Genomic DNA, 21,554 nt, shown 5'->3' on the forward strand with positions numbered 1-21,554 from the left:
ACGACCACCGTACGCATTCTCTACGTTTCCGCGCACTATTAATTAACGAAGCTGTCATGTATCGGCATTTATATACAGATAGACACTCTTCCGTCGCCCTGGAACCGACTTGCCAGTCAGGCCCTTCCCACTCTGCCTTTTTTACTACATGGTATGAGCATATACGAGAACCCCACTGTCGCCCAGGAAAGCCTCGGTGGAGCAATGGCTCTCTAAAATAACCAGAGCTTATCAAATATACTTTATTGCAATCTGCTCTTCGATATCGCCTTTCTCACGCGCGTTATACTTGCCTAGTCCCAATAGCTCAGTGTATTCAAAAATACAGCTCATCGTGGCTTCTGGCTAGTGAAGTGAGGAAATGCTATTTTGGCTTATTATGATGAGGTCGGCCTCTTTGTTCTGATAAAAAGACTATGATAAAAAAGCACGCTTAGATGGATTGAGACCACATTGTTTTTGCACAGACACAAATTGGCAACATCTTCGTTGCGACATTGGGCTGCAACATTCTTGCAAGTGCAGCATTGTGCGAGGAAGAACGTATACTTGCACTAAACAAAATTTCGGTCACTTTTCTTGGTGTTCTATCAAAGGCAGCCCCAGTCTCAACCGAATTCGTTACGCCCTTGATGGAGTCATGTGAATCTCGCGTGCACCTTTACAGGCATTTAATTTCAGAGCTACAAACCACTCTTTCAAACAGCTGTGCTTAATAGGCGACTAAGTGATCATCTGTTGTTTCTGGACAATGGTCGTGAGAGAACTTTGTGCTGATGCATTTGATTTTCTGGCTGTTTGATTTTCCTCAGGATACTTGTACGGCCTCTCTGAAGGCAGATGACAAAGACTGGTTGGTCATTACTTCCTGTACCCTTTATTCTAAAACGGTAAAAATTACAAAAAAAACAAAGAAAATTGTGAGGGAAAGCCCGCACCAAACCTGCGGTTATCGCTGGCGAACCATTTGAAAATAAAAGAAAACGGGCTTTTCTTTATACACATGAATTAAAACGAATTCAGCGCATATACAGTAGAGCCCACTCATAACGGCCGCAGATATAACGTACGCTCGCTTATGAAGAACTGATGCGGAGCTACTGTCAAAATATGCACAGGGGCAATGGAAATTCGTCGCAGGTGCATTGATAAATTTGGTCACACCAGTCGTTCATAGTAAACGAAGAGGTGCGGTAAACTACTACCGAAGTTGAAGACGTCGTGCTTCCGGTAAGCGCGATGATGAAAAATGGCCTCACAACCTTGATGACACCACCCAGGAAAGAAAATCACGACCAAAAATGCAATAAAATGGTGGCATTCCCGTGCGCAGCACAAACTGGAAAGTCTGGCGTCCGGTAACACTGTAAGCGGTTATGCGATAGCTCTCTATTGGAACAGTCAGTAGCCACCAGCTGTACCCGCGTCGATGGCCGACGAGGGTGTAGCGCCCCTAGCGCCGTGCTCGGCTCGCAGGCCATGGCACGCGGCGCCGGACAAGAAGGAGGAAGTTGGGCTGGGCCGCCACAGCGCAAGCCGCGCAATTAAACATTTCGAACCTCAACGCTGTCAGAGCTCGTTCCTCCTCGTCTTAGTTCTAACAGATTGGGCGACCTGGCTTCGAACACACAACCCCATTCTCCTATATTGATTCCCCTGGATCTTCTGCCCTTCTTACCTGCCGCGACCCTCACCAGAACGCCTCTCGGTGCTCCGGTGGCCGCGTTCCAGGCAGTCAGCCTGCCACCGTTTTGGCCTAACAGCCCCCCGCGCCTGGCTCCTGCAGGTTGAGGCGCATTTCCATTGCGACATATCACCAGCCAGGAGACCAAGATCCTCCATCTCGTGCCGTCCCTGCCTCCTGACGCCGCTGAGGACTCAGTGAACGTTATCAGCTCGCCGTACTCGGCTTGACCCTTCGACCCTTTGAAGGCGGCTATCATCAACCGCAAGTCAGCGTCCCAGCGCAGCAAACTCCAGCAGCTCCTCAGCGTTACAGAGCTTGGCGACAGCTGCCCTTCGCAGCTCCTCCTTCGCACACTCCAGCTTCTTGGAGACCCCGCTGCTAAGCACGGCGCCCTTCTGCGTAAGTTTTTCCTTCAGCGTCTTCCTCAACACATGGTCCCTATCCTCGCAGCTTCGGGTGATGTTTCATCAGACAGGGTCGCTAAACTCGCTGACTGTGTTTCGGACTACTCAGGGGTCCCCAACGTCAGCTTTGTGACCAGTCCACCTCCAACTACTACCGCAGACCCCCAGCTTGCCAGCATGGAATGTAAATTTGATGCTCTTGCCAGGCGGCTCGATGTTGTCGCGCCCTCATCACGCCGTTCGTCGCCACGTTTCCGGTCACGCCGCCGCTCCCCGCCACCTTCGCGTTCTTCAGAGCCCCAACCATCTGACACGTGGCCCGACACCTTGCACTCGGGTGTATTCTGGTACCACCGTACCTTCGGCAGCTATGCTCGCAGGTGCACCTACACGTGCTCGTGGTCGGGAAACGCTGCGACAGGCCACTGATGGCGGCAAGTGGTGCTGGTGGACAAGCATACCGCTTATTTCGTTTCGGACAAGACTACTGGCGCTTGGTTTCCGATAGACACGGGAGCACAGGTCAGCGTCATAGCGGCCTCTTAGGCAGAGCGCTAGCGCTACAACCAGACCTCCGCGCTTCAAGCCATCAGCAACTCCCCTATTGGCATGAACGGTCAACGGTCCCTTACGCTTAACCTGGGATTGCGCCGCACTTTTCTCTGAATCTTCATTATCGCTGACGTATCGCAAGCTGTTCTCGGCAGAGATTTCTTCAGCTTCTTCAACCTATCAGTCGGCATGCAAGCTCATCGCCTCATCGATCCCAGCATGCACCTCTTCGTCAACGGCATACTCTCCATCGCTGCGGCGACAGGGTTTCGCGCTGTCGTCCTTATATTGCGATATGCGAACGTTCCCCTATTGAAAAATCCGGTATCGCGGCAAACCGGATTTTACCGGAACATATCGGTTTCATACCGGTCCGGTATCACTCTCATACCGGCGAGACCCGTCCGGTTTGATCGCTATACCGGTTCATACCGGCCCGGTATCGATCCCAAACCGGACAGACCGCTCCGGTACGGAGCTCATACCGGACAGTCCATTCCCGGTTCGAAGCTCAAACCGGACAGACCAGTGCGGTACGGAGCTCAAACCGGACAGACTAGTCCGGTACGGAGCTCAAACCGGACATACCAGCCTGTATTAAGAGCGATACGTGCTGGGGTTTTGGTGCTTGGACTGCAGATTGACTGTTGTACGCCAGCAGATATTTTTAAGGGAAAGGGGGGGGGGGGTAAGCGTGCGCATAAGTGCGATAATCAACACATACACGGTTTTGTTGAAAGGGTTAGGAAAAGAAAAGGGCTAAGCGTGGCAAAACATGCAGTTTGTGTATGAAAGGCGGGGGCTGCATGAAGGTGAATGGCGCGCAACCGCCATATTGGCTTCCCGTGCAGCACCCTGACAAAGCCAGGGCTGCTGTGTGCGGGCAAACAGCTAGTATACATCCGCCAGCAGTCTTTGTAAGTCCTGCGCAGATTACTCTGGGTTTCACAGTGCAGAACTTCACGACTGGCTGATAAACATGGCGAGCCTCCGGTGACTGCGCCAGAGGCTCCAAAAGGTTTGTTACTGTCGCGTTGATTGCAGCAGCTTTCTTAATGTTCGCTAGCGGCAGTCTGTAGCGACGCATCGGTGAAGAAATAAAATTCTTGGTTTTCACTTCTTCTTCATCAAGTGGTAGTCCATTGATAACGCAACTTGTCCAAGCGCCATGGCGAGCGGCCCCACCCTTCACTCCATCAGGAAGACATACTAATCACAAATCGCCCAGAACATTTCTATCGACGAAGAAAAGGTTAATTCAACGGAGCCGGCAGCTTGGGTGCTCCCTTAAGGGCGACGCTTCGTGCTAGCTAAAAGATACAGCGCTCGAGAAAACAAAATAAAAACAAAAACCGCCTGTAGAAACCTTACACGAGTAACCCGTCTCTTCGCAATTTTTTTAAAGCTTTTTTTTTCTCTCATCACTGCCTTCTCTGCTTTTCCTGGGTCTGAGAATTCTCAAGGCCTGCGCGCTTTCCTTTCCCCCCCGCTCTGACGTCAGCCACTTTGACCGCTGACCCCTCCGCATTCCTCCGACACTGAGACGTCTCCTTTCTTCCCTCAACCAGTTCTGCACCCTTCCGTAGTCGTGTAGCCGGACATGTCAGCGTGCGCTGCTGCGTTTTATTGCTGTTGCGTTCGTGAGTGCTGGCTAGGAAATTGCTTGTCATCGTGATACCTAAATCTTTGCGTGTCGTGACCTGCTGTTGAAGCAATGGGTCGCTGCTGCGTGCCCAACTGTAGAGGAAACTATGACAACGGACCAAAAGTGCTTGTGTTTTCGTTCCCAAAAGACTCACGTAGGATTACGTGGGAGCGTGCTGTTCGCCGCGACGACGTCGACATACGGACTGTGCGAGATTCTAAGGTACTGTACGTTGTGTCTGCGCATCGAAGCAATCGTTGAAGTCTAATAATTTATCACGGTGCTAAAATATGGACAAGGTGCGGTTCTAAAATTCATGGGACGCGATGTTTGCCCTAGACTGCTGGTATCTGTAAATATATCTTTTTCTCTTATGTACCAGGCAGTGTTCTTGTGTGGTTGAAAGATACAAATTTTCAAGTTCAGGGTGGGCGTTCATGTCATGGTTAAATAAATATGCCTATGAATATCATCGAATTTTGCAGAGAGCATACATACACTAACGAGATATATTCTTGCATCTTGATTCAACGTTTCGACTATATTTAGTGTGCGTAGTGTTTTGGCTAAAGAATGCTCATTATATTTAGGTAATTGAAGCGATTCTATGCATTTGCGCAATGAATAAAGTAATAATGGCCGTAAGTTGCATGTCACAGTGCTCAATGCATTATGTTGTGTGTCAGTGCCCAATTAAATGATCAGCTGGGGGCATTATGTACTACCTATCATATTTACTTTTCAGCCGGTGCTTTTGACTACTTCATTGGCCAGCACCCTGTAGAGACCGCAGCACCGGTAGATCGTCGCAAAGAGTTAAATTATTACCTCAGTGAGCTGGTTCAAGACATGCGAAAAAAATAAACATCTTTTGGAGTTTTTGATGCATTATAATACTCACCAAGCTACCAATACTTGGTAAAAGCTGGGAGCAAATAACACAATTGCACATCGACTGCAATACGAGTCGCTGATAATCGCAGATTACCAGTTTCTGAGGCTCTGTATATTGCAGCATTTGGCATGTACACTTATGGCCCCAGTTTTTGGGCAGATTTAGTCCAAGTGGGATATATTTGAAGCATTTTATTCCTGCCTTTGTCCTGAGATACAGGGCCATCCTGTATAATACGGGCCTAGCCCGTAGAATACAGGACTGTCCTGTATGCCGGTATGAATTTTAAACCGGAACCGCATACCGGGTTATTGTACAGGATTTGCGATACCGGATTACCTGAGTATCCTGTACAAAACAACAGGACTGTCCTGTTTTATACAGGATATTCCGGTAATCCGGTATCGCAAATCCTGTACAATAACCCGGTATGCGGTTCCGGTTTAAAATTCATACCGGATTTTTTAGTAGGGTCTCGCTGATTTTCCCAACCTGATAAAGCCGCACGCCAGAGAGTCACCAGTGAAGCACTCGAACACCCACCACATTGTGGCTTCGGGACCTTCGGTGTTTGCTGGCATATCGCCGCTTGTCTGGAGAACGCTTTGCTATCGCTCGCAATGAGTTCCAACACATCCTTGAACTCGGAATAGTACGCCCTTCCTCAGCAACTGGGAATCGCTACTTCATAAGATGCCAAAGAAAGATCCGGGTGACTGGAGGCCAAGTAGAATTAGCGCGCCCTCATTGGTCACACTTTACCAGACGACTATCTACTTCCTCACATACAGGACTTTCCAGCGAACCTCGCTCAGTATACGATCTTCTCTAAAATTGATTTAGTGAAGGCTTATCACCAAATTCCCGTGGAGCCCACTGATATTCACAAGACAACCATTACCACACCCTTCGGTCTCTTTAAATATGTGCGGTTGCATTTTGGCTTGCGCAACACCGCACAGACAGCGAACTGTCAACGAGGTTAGGCGAGGCTTCGAATTCGTGTTCGCTCACATGATCTCCACGATCTCCTCGTCGCATGTTCATGCGGATCTGAGCATGAAGCCCATCTGCGCGCCCTCTTCCACCGACTTCATGAATAGGGACTCGTCATCAACCCGAACAAGTGCTTCTTTGGCGTAGCTACAATAAATTTCCTGTACCACCTTGTTGCCACTCAACAAGGCATTCGGCCTCTCGACAGCAAAGTCAAAGTCACTCAAGATTTTCCAGCCCCCACGTCACTTAAAAAGCTCGGAGAAACCTTGGGCCTCCTGTACTTTCATCGCCGCTTTCTGCCGAAGTGCGCCTCTTTCCTGACGAATCAGATAGATCTTTTGGCTACTAAAAAAGATTCTGCGGCGCCACTTGAGCGGACCTAAGACACTGCAGCTGCGTTTTCTGCTTCTAATACGGCGCTCTCAGACGCCACTTTGCGCATACATCCAGTTCCTGACGCTCCACAGCGCCTCGTCATCGACGCCTCGGGCATTGCCGTCGCACAGTTCTCGAGCAGCATGTCTCCAGTTAACAGCTTCTCGATTTTTTCTCCGCTGAAGCCACCTGAGACTAAATGCAGTACCTTCGGCGGACAACTGCTGGCTGTGTACCTCGCCATCCAACATTTTCGCAACTTCTTGGAGCGCCGCGAATTCACGTAATCACGGACCATAAGCCCCGGACGTTTACCTTCCAAAGGAACCACAGCACCTACACTGCACGCGAGATTTGCCAACTGTGTTTACAGTGTACAGAAGATCTCCGTCACGTCCATGGCCCGGAGAATGCTGCTGCTGATGCGCTTTCTCGTGTTAGTGCAATGGCACCCGAAGCATCTGTAGACATGGTGGAGCTAGCGGCTGCCCAGCGCTACGATCCACAGCTGCATCGCCTTTGCTTCTCATGCACGTCTCTGTCCTTCGCCGAATGTCCACTGCGGGCAGGCTTGGCGCACTTGCGCGGGACATCACGCTTCCCGCGTAGCATTTAAGCCAATTTTGCAATTCACGTTTAAAATTCTTGGACCCGGATCTGAAACTCCGGCTTCCATCAGGCTTACCACGACGTAGGCTTACTAGCTTTCACCAACCATTACTTTTTCGTAATCGGTATGGCTGACAGCCCTGCATGTGACATCTGCGGGCATGACGAGACTATAATGCACATTCTCTGTGACTGCCCTGCCTATAGCGCCGAAAGGCAGGCCCTCAGCCGTGCGCTGGAGCGCCTTGATCCACGCCCGCTCACGGAAATGAAGATTCTCGGCCACTGGCCGCGGCGATCGTCGTCAGGGAAGGCCTCCAAGGCACTGCTCCGCATCTTGCGAACTTCTGGCCTGCACGATAGGCTGTGACTTCATGGAACTCTGACTTTTCAGTGTACTTCAGTTTTCTGCTCCTCTCTTTCCCTTCCTTTTTTTTATCCCCTCACTCCTTTTCTCCCGTGTAGGGTAGGACTCCGATTCTTCTTTCGGTTAAACTACCTGCCTTTCCTCTTCTACCTCCTCCTTCTCTCCTCCTTCCCTCCTCCTCCCCTCCTCCTCCACTGCCGTTTTCCTCCCAGTTCATTACGTGCTAGACATCCTTTGGTGTATAGCGCCCCTAAGTACCTTTGGCTTTCCATCGCCCCATTGTTGATAAACTGTACCATTGAGCCACCCTGGTATCCGTGCGACACAGAAACTCATCGCATCTCGTTTCCTTTGGCCAAGAAGAAATGCCGACGTTGTTGTTTTTCTTGTTGTGACCGGGAGAAGGGTGAAAAGGACTGCCTACTGGCTCGAGCCGAGCCACCACCACTGCCGCGTGCATATAGAGGAGAAATAAAAGTCAGAAGAGAGAAAGAAAAGAAAAGACGCGCTTCGCAGCAACAACCACGTCCGCCGAAGCGTACGCTGCTGAAAACACCGATAAGCGGCCTAAGCCGCGATCGCTCCAATACCTCTGCCGACGTACCACCGTCAGCACGCTTAACACGACCGCTCGACCGCTTGTATTGCAATGGCATTAGCGCCGCGGGGGGTTGGCCGCTGAGTGTGTGACAATATTTGGGGGGAAGCAGGGGCGACCTGTCTACAACCGCCACAAACACACTGTGCATCACGGTTTGGGACACAGCGTTCAGCGCTCAGGGGCTGTATTATCAGTGCAAGACGCGCAATGAAGCGTTCGTGTTAAGCGTGATGACGACGGTACGCCACTTGGCACGAACCTGCCTTCAATTCCACCGCGTCAAAGTTCACCGGCATACCGTCACGCCTGCCTCTCCTTTTTGGCCGCCTGACGCATGGTTTTTCGACGTTCACATGGACATTTTTGGACCTCTCCCGTTATCACGTGGGGCAACTTATCTACTCACATGTGTGACACCACGTTGCTGACACTACAGCCGATACAGTTCGTTTGACCTTCCCGGCTGGCCGGGTCTCTCGATTCGGCTGCCCGTCTGTCGTCACCGCCGACCGCGGCCGCAAGTATCAATTGTCCTGTTTACTGCCCTTGCCAATATTCTGGGCGTCTGCCTTAACCATACGACCGCCTACCACCCTTCAGCCAATGACTTGGTGGAACGTCTGCATCGACACCTGAAGGCTGCCCTTGCCACTTATCAGCCACGCGAAACCTCGTCCGACCACCTTCTCCTCGTCCCTTTGGGCATTCGCTCGTCACTGAAGGCTGACCTTGGCAGCTCTTCTGCTTAGTTAGTATACGGTGTTCCCCTGCCTCTCCCTGAGGAATTCTTTTCTCCTTCCTCTCCTCCATTCATCCATGACGCTTCCACCTACATCCGAGACCTACGCAACACATTTGGCCACTACTCCTGTCACCCCTGCCGAGCGCCACCCACAGTCCGTGTTCGTCATCCAGGACCTGGCCTCCTGCGCCCAAGTTTTCATCCGCCATGACCACGTCCGTCCGCCCCTCACGCCAGCCTACGATGGACCGTTCCGCGTTCTCCATCGTGCGCTGAAGACCTTAACGTTAGGCGTAAACGGCCGTGAAGACGTAGGGGTTGCTGAACGACTCAAACCAGCCTACCTTGCCCCTCCTCTGCTGTTCGGCTCTCCACTCACTATCGCTTCGGGCGCGCCACCATCGTGCGCATCTTCCTCCAAGCACATCTGCTGGGGTGGTGGTGGTGGTGAAAACTTTTATATTTTGAAAAAGAATTTGGGAGCCACAGAGTGGCCTCGCTACATGGTCGGCGTACCGCAAGACGAGGCCCCGTCTCTCGCCCGTTTCACCAGAGCCCTTTGGGACTCAACCGAGGAGCAGTTGAGGAGGGCAGTCTCCCATGCCTCTCTGGAAGGGGTAGGGGAAGGGGGGAGGTGGGGATTTTGAGTACATGCCCACACCATGTGGAAGATATCACAGGTCTCCCCACAGTGTGGGCATCGCCCATCCGTGTTAGGATAGTAATGTTTTATTATTGCACGACAGAGTAGAGTACCTGTCTGCAGGCGCCTTAAAGTTCGCTCCTCCGTATTACTCAGCCCTTTTGCAGGGGCCGTGTGGATCCTCTGGCTTCGGCTCTACGAGGGGGAGCCCTGTAGCGCCCCTCGAGCCGCACAAGGCACAAGGTGGCATGGTATCGAGAAGCTTACGCGACGATTTCAATATAAACTAAAAGGACCGTAGCTCTTCATGTGATGTTTTGTGCGGTGCAGGCGCTTCTTCCGACTCAAAGAAGAAAGACCAGCCAAACAAGACGAACAGACAAGGAGAGAACAACACAGGACAAACGCTGGACTCACGAACGCGTTGGCACGATTACTCAGAGGTTGACATAAAATGAAATAGCCCACGGTAGCCCCCGGCGTTGTTCTCTCCTTGTGTATTCGTCTATTTGACCTGTTTTTCTTCTTTGACTGCCATACCAACAGGCCGACCATTCTACTTTGTTCCGACTAGACCACGGTGCATATCGCCTATGTCGCCTGCAGTGGCACCTGTTGCAGTTGTTCTCCCTGGTTATATGTTTTTCGTGCGTATGTGCGATTGTATTACCATTGTCTTACCACCTCTCAAGCACAAATGCTCGCTTCATGTTACGATCGCGTAGTTCTGATTCAAAAATTTCATGCGACAGGCTGATATTGCGATGGTGTTCGAGGCGTTTCACGAGAGCAACCGCAAATTCCAGCTTCGAGTACGGACTCAGACGCGCGCCTATATATGCATGTGCTGAACGTGTTTTGCGACGTGTTAGTTCAGCGCGATACAAGAGAGTATTGTCACGTTGTAGTGACGGCAGTCCAGCGGTCAGGAAGACACCAGAAAGACTTGTAAACGAAGCTCTTTATTTGGGCTGACTTGCGCCCTCAAAAGAACTGAATCACTCGGCGGCGGCGTAAGCAACAGGCGTGCTCGGCGGTCGTCGAACTACGAATGCCCACTGCTCGCAGCATCGTTCAATTTAAAGCCGGTAAGGAAACTTCGAGATAGCAGGCCGAGATCATCTAGAGTAATCGGGAAACACGTAGATGCAGCTGTTCACGGCTGTGAACAATCGAGATTAGACCGGTCGCTTCTCGCGTCACAAACAAAAATGATAACACCCCTTTCATGCGGCCTTGCGCGAACGATCAGACATTACAATGATACGTGGCATTACCCCCCTCCCAAAGAAGCAACGTCTCGATGCTTTAAAGTGAAAATAAGCACGGATAATGCAAACTTCGAGTCCTTTAGCGTTCATAATAGGGTTTAAGACGTACGACATGTACGACTTCCGGGCATGTGCGTCGTCGCTGAGATGCTGTCGTTCCGTCGGGGATGACTTCATAGTCCAGGTCACCGATGCGGCGGAGAACCCTATATGGGCCAAAGTAGCGTCGCAGCAACTTTTCACTCAATCCACGGCGGCGAATTGGCGTCCATATCCAAACACGATCACCTGGCTTGTAATGCGTGTCTCGTCGGCGCAGATTGTAGCGTCGGGCGTCGGTGCGCTGCTGGTCTTTTATGCGAAGCCGCGCAAGTCTTCGGGCTTCCTCGGCGCGATGGAGGTAGGCGGCGACGTCGAGGTTGTCTTCGTCTGAAACGTGCGGGAGCATTGCGTCGAGTGTTGTCGTGGGCTTTCTGCCGTATACCAGCTGGAATGGGGTAAACCTGGTTGTCTCCTGGACGGCAGTATTATAAGCGAAGATCACGTAGGGCAGAATGGAGTCCCACTTCTTGTGTTCGGCGTCGATGTACATGGAGAGCATGTCTGCGATGGTCTTGTTCAGACGCTCAGTGAGTCCGTTGGTTTCTGGATGATAGGCAGTGGTCCTCCGATGGCTTGTCTGGCTGTAGTTTAAAATGGCTTGCGTGAGCTCCGCTGTAAACGCCGTTCCTCTGTCTGTGATGAGCACTTCCGGGGCGCCGTGTCGCAGGAGAATTTGTTCGACAAAAAATTTTGCGACTTCTGTTGCGGTACCACTAAGCAACGCTTTTGCTTCGGCGTAGCGGGTCATGTAGTCGGTGGCCACGATGATCCACTTGTTTCCTGATGAAGAGGTCGGAAAGGGGCCGAGGAGGTCCATCCCTATTTGCTGAAAGGGCTTAGTTGGCGGTGGTATGGGGTTCAGGAGTCCGGCTGGTCTAGTCGGAGGCGTTTTGCGTCGCTGACACTCACGGCACGTTTTCACGTAATTAGAAACGTCGGTAGCTAGCCGTGGCCAATAGTACTTCTCCTGGATGCGGTGCAACGTGCGAGCAATCCCGAGATGTCCTGCAGTCGGCTCATCATGACATGCCTGCATAATTTCTTGCCGGAGATTTTTGGGCACGACAAGAAGATGCACTGTCCTGTTCGGCGCGAAGTTCTTCAGGAGGACATTATTGTGAAGGACGAAGGACGACAGTTGCCGCTTGAACCCTCGGGGAGGCGATGCGGTCTTGCCTTTCAGATAATCAACTAGGCTTTGCAAGTCAGGATCCGAGTGCTGCTGCTGCGCGAAACTGCTGGCGCTTACAGGTCCTAAGAAAGCGTCGTCGTCTTCCTCTTCGGGTGCTGCGTCGACAGGAGCTCGTGACAAGCAGTCTGCATCGGAATGCTTGCGGCCAGATTTGTAGACTACAGTTATGTCGAATTCTTGAAGACGCAGGCTCCAACGAGCAAGGCGGCCGGAGGGATCTTTCAAATTGGCCAGCCAGCACAGAGCATGGTGATCAATCACAACCTTGAATGGTCGTCCGTATAGGTAGGGGCGAAATTTGGACGTGGCCCAAATAATGGCGAGGCATTCTTTCTCTGTCGTCGAATAGTTGGCTTCGGCTCTCGACAGTGAACGGCTAGCGTACGCGATAACTTTCTCCTGTCTGCCATTTTTCTGAACGAGGACCGCTCCTAAGCCCAGGCTGCTTGCATCGGTATGAACTTCGGTTTCGGCGTTTTCATCAAAGTGCCCGAGCACAGGAGGGGACTGTAGGCGGCGCTTCAGCTCGTTGAAAGCGTCCTCTTGTGGCCTTTCCCATTTAAAAGGCACGTCAGCCTTGGTAAGTTGAGTCAAAGGTTCAGCGATGCGCGAAAAGTTCTTGACGAATCGTCGGTAATAAGCGCACAATCCAAGGAATCTGCGTATAGCCTTCTTGTCATTAGGCTGTGGAAACTCTGCGATCGCAGCCGTCTTCTGGGGGTCTGGGCGAACTCCATCCTTGCTTACGACGTGACCAAGGAACAGCAGCTCCTCGTAGGCGAAGTGGCACTTCTCTGGTTTCAGTGTCAGGCCTGAAGACTTGATCGTTTCCAGCACTATCCGAAGCCTTCTGAGGTGGTCTTCAAAGCTTGAGGAGAAGACAACAACGTCATCTAAGTAGACTAGGCAAATCGGCCACTTCAAGCCTGCGAGCACCGTATCCATTACTCGCTGGAACGTCGCTGGGGCAGAGCAGAGGCCGAATGGCATCACCTTGAACTCGAAGAGTCCGTCTGGCGTGATGAACGCAGTCTTCTCGCGATCTCTTTCGTCGACTTCAATTTGCCAGTAGCTGCTCTTCAGGTCCATCGATGAGAAGTACTTAGCGTTGCACAGCCGGTCCAGTGTATCGTCGATGCGGGGGAGGGGGTAGACATCCTTCTTCGTAATGTTGTTCAGGCGGCGGTAATCGACGCAAAAGCGAAGGGTGCCGTCTTTCTTTTTCACTAGGATGACCGGTGCTGCCCAGGGGCTCCTCGATGGCTGTATGACGTCGCAAGGTTGTGGCGGTGAAAGGTTGTGGCGTTAACGGGGGCTGACTTTGGAGTGGCCATGCATGCCACGTATGTTCCGCCTTCCCGGTCAAAAAATCCTTCAAAGTTCCTTCAGGGAGCCAACAGGATTCTTGACTGTCACCTCTACATGCACCTGATGGACCTGAAGGAATCTGCATGGATGCTCTGTTTGCAATGGCGCGACTCTGACGGGGCTGAAGGCATCTCCATTAGCAGCTCTGTTGGCACCGGCGCGGCTCTGACGGTCTTGAAGGCATCTCCGTCAGCAGTTCTGTTTGTACCGGCACGACTCTGACGGTGCTGAAGGCATCTCCGTCAGCAGCTCTGTTTGCACCGGCGCGTCTCTGAAGGTGCTGAAGGGATCTCCGTCAGCACGTCTGTTTGTACCGGCACGACTCTGATGGTGCTGAAGGTATCTCCATTAGCAGCTCTGTTTACCGGTCGGCGTGGCTCTGACGGTCCTGCAGAAATCTGCATGCAGCGCTGCTCTGTCTGCGGGCGACGTTAGCTTCGACCGTCACCGGTATAGCTGCGAATCGCTTCGGGAAAGTTATAATACTGGCAAGAAGCTTAATTGTACGTTTTAATCGGTTTGTGTAGCACACATCTTGTAGTACCAGCACAACCGCTCACCGGTGGAGATTTATTTGGCCAGAAAGCAGCTTACGAAATTAGCGGGGACATATCTGAAACACACGTACGTATGCTCAAACATATACAATATTCGTGCAAATTGCATGATTCTTGCAAGCGCGCATTAATGAGCTGCGCATCATTCTTTGCACGGAGGCCATGAATCGCTCTCGATCATATGCTTAGCTTTCAAGGATCATCCGGCCGGCTTCACTCGATCCTGGCTCATTTTCGGCAAAGATGTACACATATCATATATCAATATTGTACGGTAAACGTTGTCTCGTAGTGAACTTGAAAACTGATGCGTACAACCATGCGGTTCGCATAACTGAAGTACTTCTGCGTTTCGTGCGAAGCATATATATGGCCACCCATGCAAAGACGGCCGGCCGCGCTGTTCGGCTTTGCTGACTTTTCTTCACTCGTCCTCGGCGCAGACGATTCCAGGCGCACGGCATAAACTACGGCCAGGTGAAAAAAAAATGTGTGTTAGCTGCGCAGTTAATTTTAATCTAGGGAGAACCATATATTGAGGCGAATGAATTTTTAAAAGGTGCTATAGCTGCACAATTAATTCTAGCTTAACGCGTTTGCGCGCGTTGCGCGCAAAAAGTAGAGCAAATGTGGTATCGGTACGTACGTCGATCATACTTCATACTCAAAACTGATTAGGTTCGACCTTTCCGTTATGCATATGCTGCGCACCGCGTGCAGTGAACCCGCCCGCTATCAGGGCAGATCTGCCTATCTGATAGCCAGTACACGTACGCATGTTTGTGTGCGGCATACACCGGCCAGGAACTGCGCCAGTCGGAATTAACTTTTTCTACTACGCATAGCCTTCCCTCGATCCTCGATCATCCTTTCAGCAAGGTGGAGACGCTGCATGCATGCTCGATCGTCCAGAGCTTCCTCGATCGGGCAACGAAACCAGTGCCCATATTCTACGCGGGAGCGCGCGCCCGCACCGATTTTCGTAGTCACGAGGAATTCATACGCCAGCGCACCTTTCAGTCGGGGATTAAGGTGACTGAATGCAGCGCACAGCGCTATAAGCGCGGCAAAGACGTGCAGCGAATTGCTCGCGCTGAACGACAGCGCAAATATTTTTTTTTTTCCATGGCGCGACGTTTCTGTTTAAATAATTTTCACCAAGCAGGAAAGCGCCCTGCACTTGCATTGACTGTTGAAGCCAAGCGCAGTGAGTACACTGAAGTCCCCTCGAGGCATCTGTGTTGTCATGAGAAGCCGCACAACTCATGTGCGGCTCTCCTTCAGTCTTTATCTCCCAAATTCCCCTCCCTACGCAGAGTAGCATGCCAGCGATATTGAAACACCGGCTAAATTCTCTGTATTTCATTAAAGAGTCTCTCTCACTCTGGCGATGTGTATCATTGAAAACATTAAACTCGCCCACCTAGCACCGCGATGTCAAGTGAACATATTCCTTGACGCTGGATTCATGATCTCTATGCAGTCAATTCCCAGCCCCCTGTATGTCACACTAAGTGAATGGGGATTAACCATCACATCACACCAACTGGCCAGCTCCACTGGCTGGAGGACCTTCTTTGAAAGGCATTTGCGTAAAAATTCTTCGTATCACTGTAGGGTATACGGCAACTTAATTGACAGCAGTAACAGAATTTTGGTTCCCGGAACACACCCATGGAACATGTAACGCTGCATCAAAAATAAGTGCAGCCAGTTTTGAGGCTTTGAGGTTTTGAGGATTGTTCTCGCAATCACTCTCCGAAGGTACCATTCCAGACGACTGGGAAGTGGGAAAGGTCGTTCCCGTCCACAAATCAGGTAGTACTGATTCACCTCTTAATTATCGCCCCATTTCATTAACAAGTGTACCGTGCAAAATCATGGAACATGTCATTTACTCTCAAATCATGCAATTTTTGGATTCAAATAATTTCTTCCATCCATCACAGCATGGATTTCGCAAGGGGTTCTCCTGCGAAACTCAACTAGCCATTTTTCTACATGATATTCACGCCAACCTTGATACTAACCTGCAAACTGACTCCATTTTCTTAGATTTCGCTAAGGCATTCGACAAAGTACCTCATCAACGCTTGCTTCTTAAACTCTCCCAGTTGAAGCATACATCCGAACATAATTGCATGGATTAAAGCTTTCCTCACGCATCGCTCTCAGTCCGTCGTCATTAATAACCAACTTTCCAACCCGCTTCCAGTAACCTCTGGCGTCCCACAGGGTTCTGTTCTCGGTCCTTTGTTATTCCTCATATACATTAATGATTTACCCCAGCATGTCTCTTGTCACATCCGCTTATTCGCCGATGATTGCGTCATTTATCGCTCAGTGACTAACCATTCTGACCAAGAATCCCTTCAGGCAGACCTGCGCCATGTGCAAGACTGGTGCTACCAGTGGATGATGATGCTCAACTCTAACAAATGCAAGTGCATGTCCTTTCCCCGCTGTCGAAATCCTCTTGTTTTCAAATACACAGTCTGCAATTCCCCAGTTGACCTCGTCCAGTCATATAAATACTTAGGAGTCACCATTTCTAATGATTTATCTTGGCGTTTGCACGTGACTAACCTGATATCATCTGCTAATAAAGCACTAGGTTTCTTAAAACATCACCTACGGGAAGCCCCACAACACGTAAGACTACAAGCGTACATCTCATTCATTAGAACTAAACTTGAATACGCATCACCCATCTGGAGCCCTTATCAAGAATATTTAACACACGCTATCGAATCTTTTCAAAACAGGGCTATCAGATTCATGCACTCCTCATACTAGTACGATGTCAGCATATCATCCCTCAAATCGTAGTCAGGTCTAGCTAATCTTTCTAGTCGCCGTCGCATAGCCAGTCTTGTCCTGTTTCACAAGTTCTTTTATTCACCACTAAAACAAGAACCATACATTTGCGCACTTCCACAATGTAAGTCCCACCGCATCGGTCGATCATTCTCTTCCAAGTTTTGCGTCCTTGTGGCCGTACCACTGTTTTTGCCAACTCATTTTTTTCTCGTGCAGCAGCTGACTGGAACGGCCTTCCCCATAATATTACTGCCATAACATGTTCATCATCATTTTCAAGCACTGTTGATTCCTGCATTTCGTAAACCCCACCCCTTATGTAGCACCCTGGAAAAGGGTCTTTAAGGAAAATAAAGTGATGTGATGTGATCTACAAACATGATTTATTACACACACTAGGCCACAACAACAAAGCAGAGGGAGTAATAAATGTTGGACAGGAACGTGCATTATTCTTTACACTTAAAAGCAGCAAACATTTTAAACACATGAAAAAACAAGGATGACAAAGCATCATACTATCAGGCTGCAAGGCCAGGTATATCCTTATGTCTAGAGACCAGATTTTAGGCAAATGCCTATTTTTTTCAAGGCATCATAGGCGCACCATTTTTACATATGAGCATGAATTAGGCGTTCACGACATGTTTAATACATATTTGATGGTGCCATAAATGCCTATTTTGGGCGTCAGCGCCTATAAATGCCGATTTCCAACGTTGGTGCCTAAAAATGCCCTATTTTGAAGAAAATGGCCCTGATATACGTTGTGGTTTTGTTTTCAGATTCTCTTTGTTTTCGAATCCATTTCGGTTTCGAGTTGAACCCACACATGGCAACATTAAATGACTTCGTCACTTGGGTGTGGTGAACACTACTCCAACGCCGACTGTGTAGACAATGTCAACCACATCAGCCAAAAATATCGAAATAACCTTTTTCCTGTTTCTGCCGTTTTGTAGTTACAGCTTGTAAACTCTGGCCATTAAAATGGTAGTTGACCAGATGGTGCTACATTTTGGAAAGTACATGAAGTACGTAAGTTTCGTCCACATAATTCCCAGTGGGTTCGAGTTGACTGCAAATTGTTCCATAAGCTGGCTGGATAAAGTTTAACTGGATAAAATTTGCCATATTGGTAATCTGCCTTATGATCATTCCTTGTGCCTCATCTGCATGTCATCCTAATCAAATAGCCTTTGGCGGCAGTTTTCTTGGAGCAGGCCGCACTGGACAGCTGAGAGCCGTGCCAGTCGTGCGTGCATACGGAACACATTCATGCACTCAAACAATGTTTGATGCTTGTATGAATATCACTCTTTTGGCGTCACTCCTATATGTCATATTATCTCAACCCTTCAATCGAAATGGTTTCCTACAAGCACACTCCTGTAACATCTGTTGGTGTGGAGCGTTCCTTTTCAGCTTACAAGCTTGTTCTCAATGAGAAGAGGCACAATTTTAAGCCCACCAACATGGAGACGTTGCTTGTGTGCTATTGCTTTCATGACTTTAGCAGTGATTACTATATGAACGGTGTTTATTTATTATGAGTCCCCAGTGGATGTACGTAGGCCCATGCTGAACTATATAATTATTTTCGGCATATAAAGCATCACCAGCACTAAGCGGCTACATTTTTAGCATCTCGTACTTATGGTTTCCAGACCCTTTTAATAGCAAGCACCATTTTAAGTCCGCGTGACTTCCGACACTTGGAGCCACTAACTATAAAACGCAGTTTACACAAATGGCGACACGTTTATTAATGTTAAAGCACCGTGCATGCCTGCAATAGATAAGTTTAATTCCTATGAGGATGACTCTGAACACATTTCGGATGCTTTAAAGTCACATTTGCGTCAATTGCTAAATGCACGGCCTCTTGTTTTACTATTGTGCACGACAAGCAAATTGTTTGTTTCCAGGTATGCCAACGCATTTTAAAAGGCTTTGTAACCATCTCTTTTGCTCTGCTGAAGCATGCGTGTTGTACGAAAAGCTTCACGACAGCTTTAAAAAGAGTGCTTTTAAGGTTCGCACACAATGGTTAAGATCTCAAATCATTCCGGCTGTTTTTACTTTATGGCAGATATTGCGTGCTGATGTTCGGATCTGATAAGTGCAATTTTGATGCAGTTTATAGTGCCTATTTTTCTTTTTAGGTGCCTAAAATCAAATCTTAACCACCTATTTTTGGCGCCTAAAACATGCCTTCTTGGTGCCTAAAAATCCGGCCTCTACTTATGTCTTATAAATCCCATCAACAGACTTTGTCAGCATACATGGCAATGTGTTCTCTTTTGCATTATTTGCACTAAATACTTTGAAGCATAAATGTTCCAAGAATAAAAGAAACTTTGAGATTAGTGTAATATTGTCACGTAGTTGTGATGGCTGCAGTTTGGCAGTCAGGTAGACAGCAAAACGGCTTCCAAAGAAACACTGTTGGGCTGTTTCACACCCACAAAGAACTGAACGACTCGGCAGCGGTGTAGCAACAAGCGTGCTTGGCGGTCGTCGAAGACAATGCCTGCCGCTTGTGGCCGTGCTGAATTTATAACTGACGACGAACTTTTGACAATGTGACAATATGGAGCAACCTCCCGTCACAATCTGAAGATTGGTGTAATTGCTGCTAACTGCAATGAATTTCATGGCCACAAGTTTGAAAAAAGTTAAACACACTGAAGAGCTACCTTAAAGGAATACAAAAATAAAAATACACTGAAACTACCTTCTTGAACTGCACATCATACATCACTACCAGACCAATCTCTTTCCTTCTGGTTGGGCACTTCACACAAGTATGAAACATTATTAATACTAAAGAAAACACATTGCAGAGACACATCATCAAGGGAGTGCAAACAATTATTCTGATCAGCCGGTGGGTGCTGACACTGCATGATATGTAGGACATCAAATACAAGTGGTGAAACAAGAAGCCTTTGGGAGTGAAAATATATACAGCCTGCAATCTCATAAGTTCCAAGTACATAACAATATGAGCCGTCTACCATTTTAACATAACAAGAGCTGGTCTTTTTTGGAGTCAAATAATCCGAACTTTGTATAATAATGCTGCCAGTTTGTGCTCGAAAGTACCTAGACATCTGAGGAATGCAGCCAAAGTGTGAATTGAAAATCATTTTTAGCTGCTCGGGAAATGAAGGAACAGGGTGTGGCACACCTAGAGCACATGTCTGGTAGCTGTTTGTGTGCTAAGCGCCAATATTTTTCTTGGCAAAAGCCAAATGAGCTGGGAGCTCCAAATTTCTTTCTGAGCTTCGATAGCACTGCTGCATTATGCACCGTTCAGCGACCTGCATAGGCACCAGCTTGGCTGCTGACACAAGCCGCAGTGCACGGCCAATCCCATCTTCAAAAGGAACCGTGGACACACCCCATAATGGGCCAAACATGCGCGTAGCCTTAGAAAGGTGCAGCAGCTGGTGAACATTATATGTCATAGCTGCCTCACCATAGAGCCTCGCTGCTATCCCTAGTAGCACAGTATGTAACTGCAACGTTGCCACAACATTGCCAATGTTGTACTATGTTGCGCTAACATTCTTCAACATTAGATAATGTTCCTGCAATGTTACCAAGCAACTTGCTGATAACGTTGCTCTGAAGTGGTCTTTTCACATTGCAGCAATATTGTCAAATGATGAATAAATGTTGAACCACATACGATGGCATTGCTATAACATTCATGCTATAGGTTAATCTGCCCTCTCTGGCTATTTCTGAAGCCCAAATAGAAAAGTCGGTACCAGATCACTTCCCCTCACCGTGAGAGTATTAATTTGTTTATTAATTTTTACTTCGATTGCAAGTTTGCATGTGGTGTGTATGCAAATGGTGACACTAAGGTAGAAAGATATATTTCTATCTGAAATATTTTTAAACAGCTGGAATTACTTTGTTTTTAATTAAACAGGCAGACAAAATTAAAACTGCCGAAGAAATTTAGTTCTGGTTTCACTGACGCCCTGCAGTCTAATGGTCCAAATCCAAATCCAAACCGCGGCTACTCGCGGCCGCGCCGAGAGACAAATTCCAATCCTGCGGCGTGCGCTGGTCCGAGAACTCGCGTGTCAGCGGCAGTCATGGCAAGATTTTCACGTTTTTTGTTCTTCTAGTACAGTTTTTTGGCGGTCGTCGTGCCCGCACTGCTGTGTTTCGTTGTGGTTTCACTGGAATTCAGCTGAAACAACAAAGGCTTGCCCAGAGGATGACCTCAATGGTGAGTGATTTCTAGACTTGCATTGTTGTGCTGTGACCTGTGTTGGTTGGCACAAAGCCAGTAATGTATATATGTTACCCATGCCCTGCGTGATAGTTTGATAAAGTGCTACATTCGTTGTATCATGAAGAGAATGAAGTGTTCGCTAATCGAGGTGTCATTTCGGCAACGACGCCGAAGAACAGCAGAGGCTGTTCACGACGAACTAGAAAACTGTTTTCGTCAAGGGTACCCACGATGGTGAGAGCCGGCTTTTGCGGGTACGCATCACGAAATGCTACCCTGTTTGGCAGTTGTCAGTCTTGATAATGGTCATGGCAGCAGATTGTGCGCAACAGGAGCAGAACAGTTTCAAGATGCCTTTTCATCGCATAATGTTATTTTATCCTCTTTATCAGCGCCGGTCGAGGACGCAGTTGAAAGCCGCAGTTCTCACTTGTCAGATTTTAGCACCGCTAGCAGCATCCCTGACA

At 48.9% G+C, this 21,554-nt stretch overlaps 1 pseudogene; it reads left to right on the forward strand.

The window, feature by feature from the left end:
- Positions 1–1,479: 1,479 nt before the first annotated feature.
- On the forward strand, positions 1,480–6,844 carry LOC149325776 (uncharacterized; annotated as a pseudogene).
- Positions 6,845–21,554: the final 14,710 nt, after the last annotated feature.

Source organism: Amblyomma mixtum, chromosome 10, assembly GCF_055824585.1.
Source record: "Amblyomma mixtum isolate Tamu chromosome 10, ASM5582458v1, whole genome shotgun sequence".
NCBI lineage: Eukaryota > Metazoa > Arthropoda > Arachnida > Ixodida > Ixodidae > Amblyomma > Amblyomma mixtum.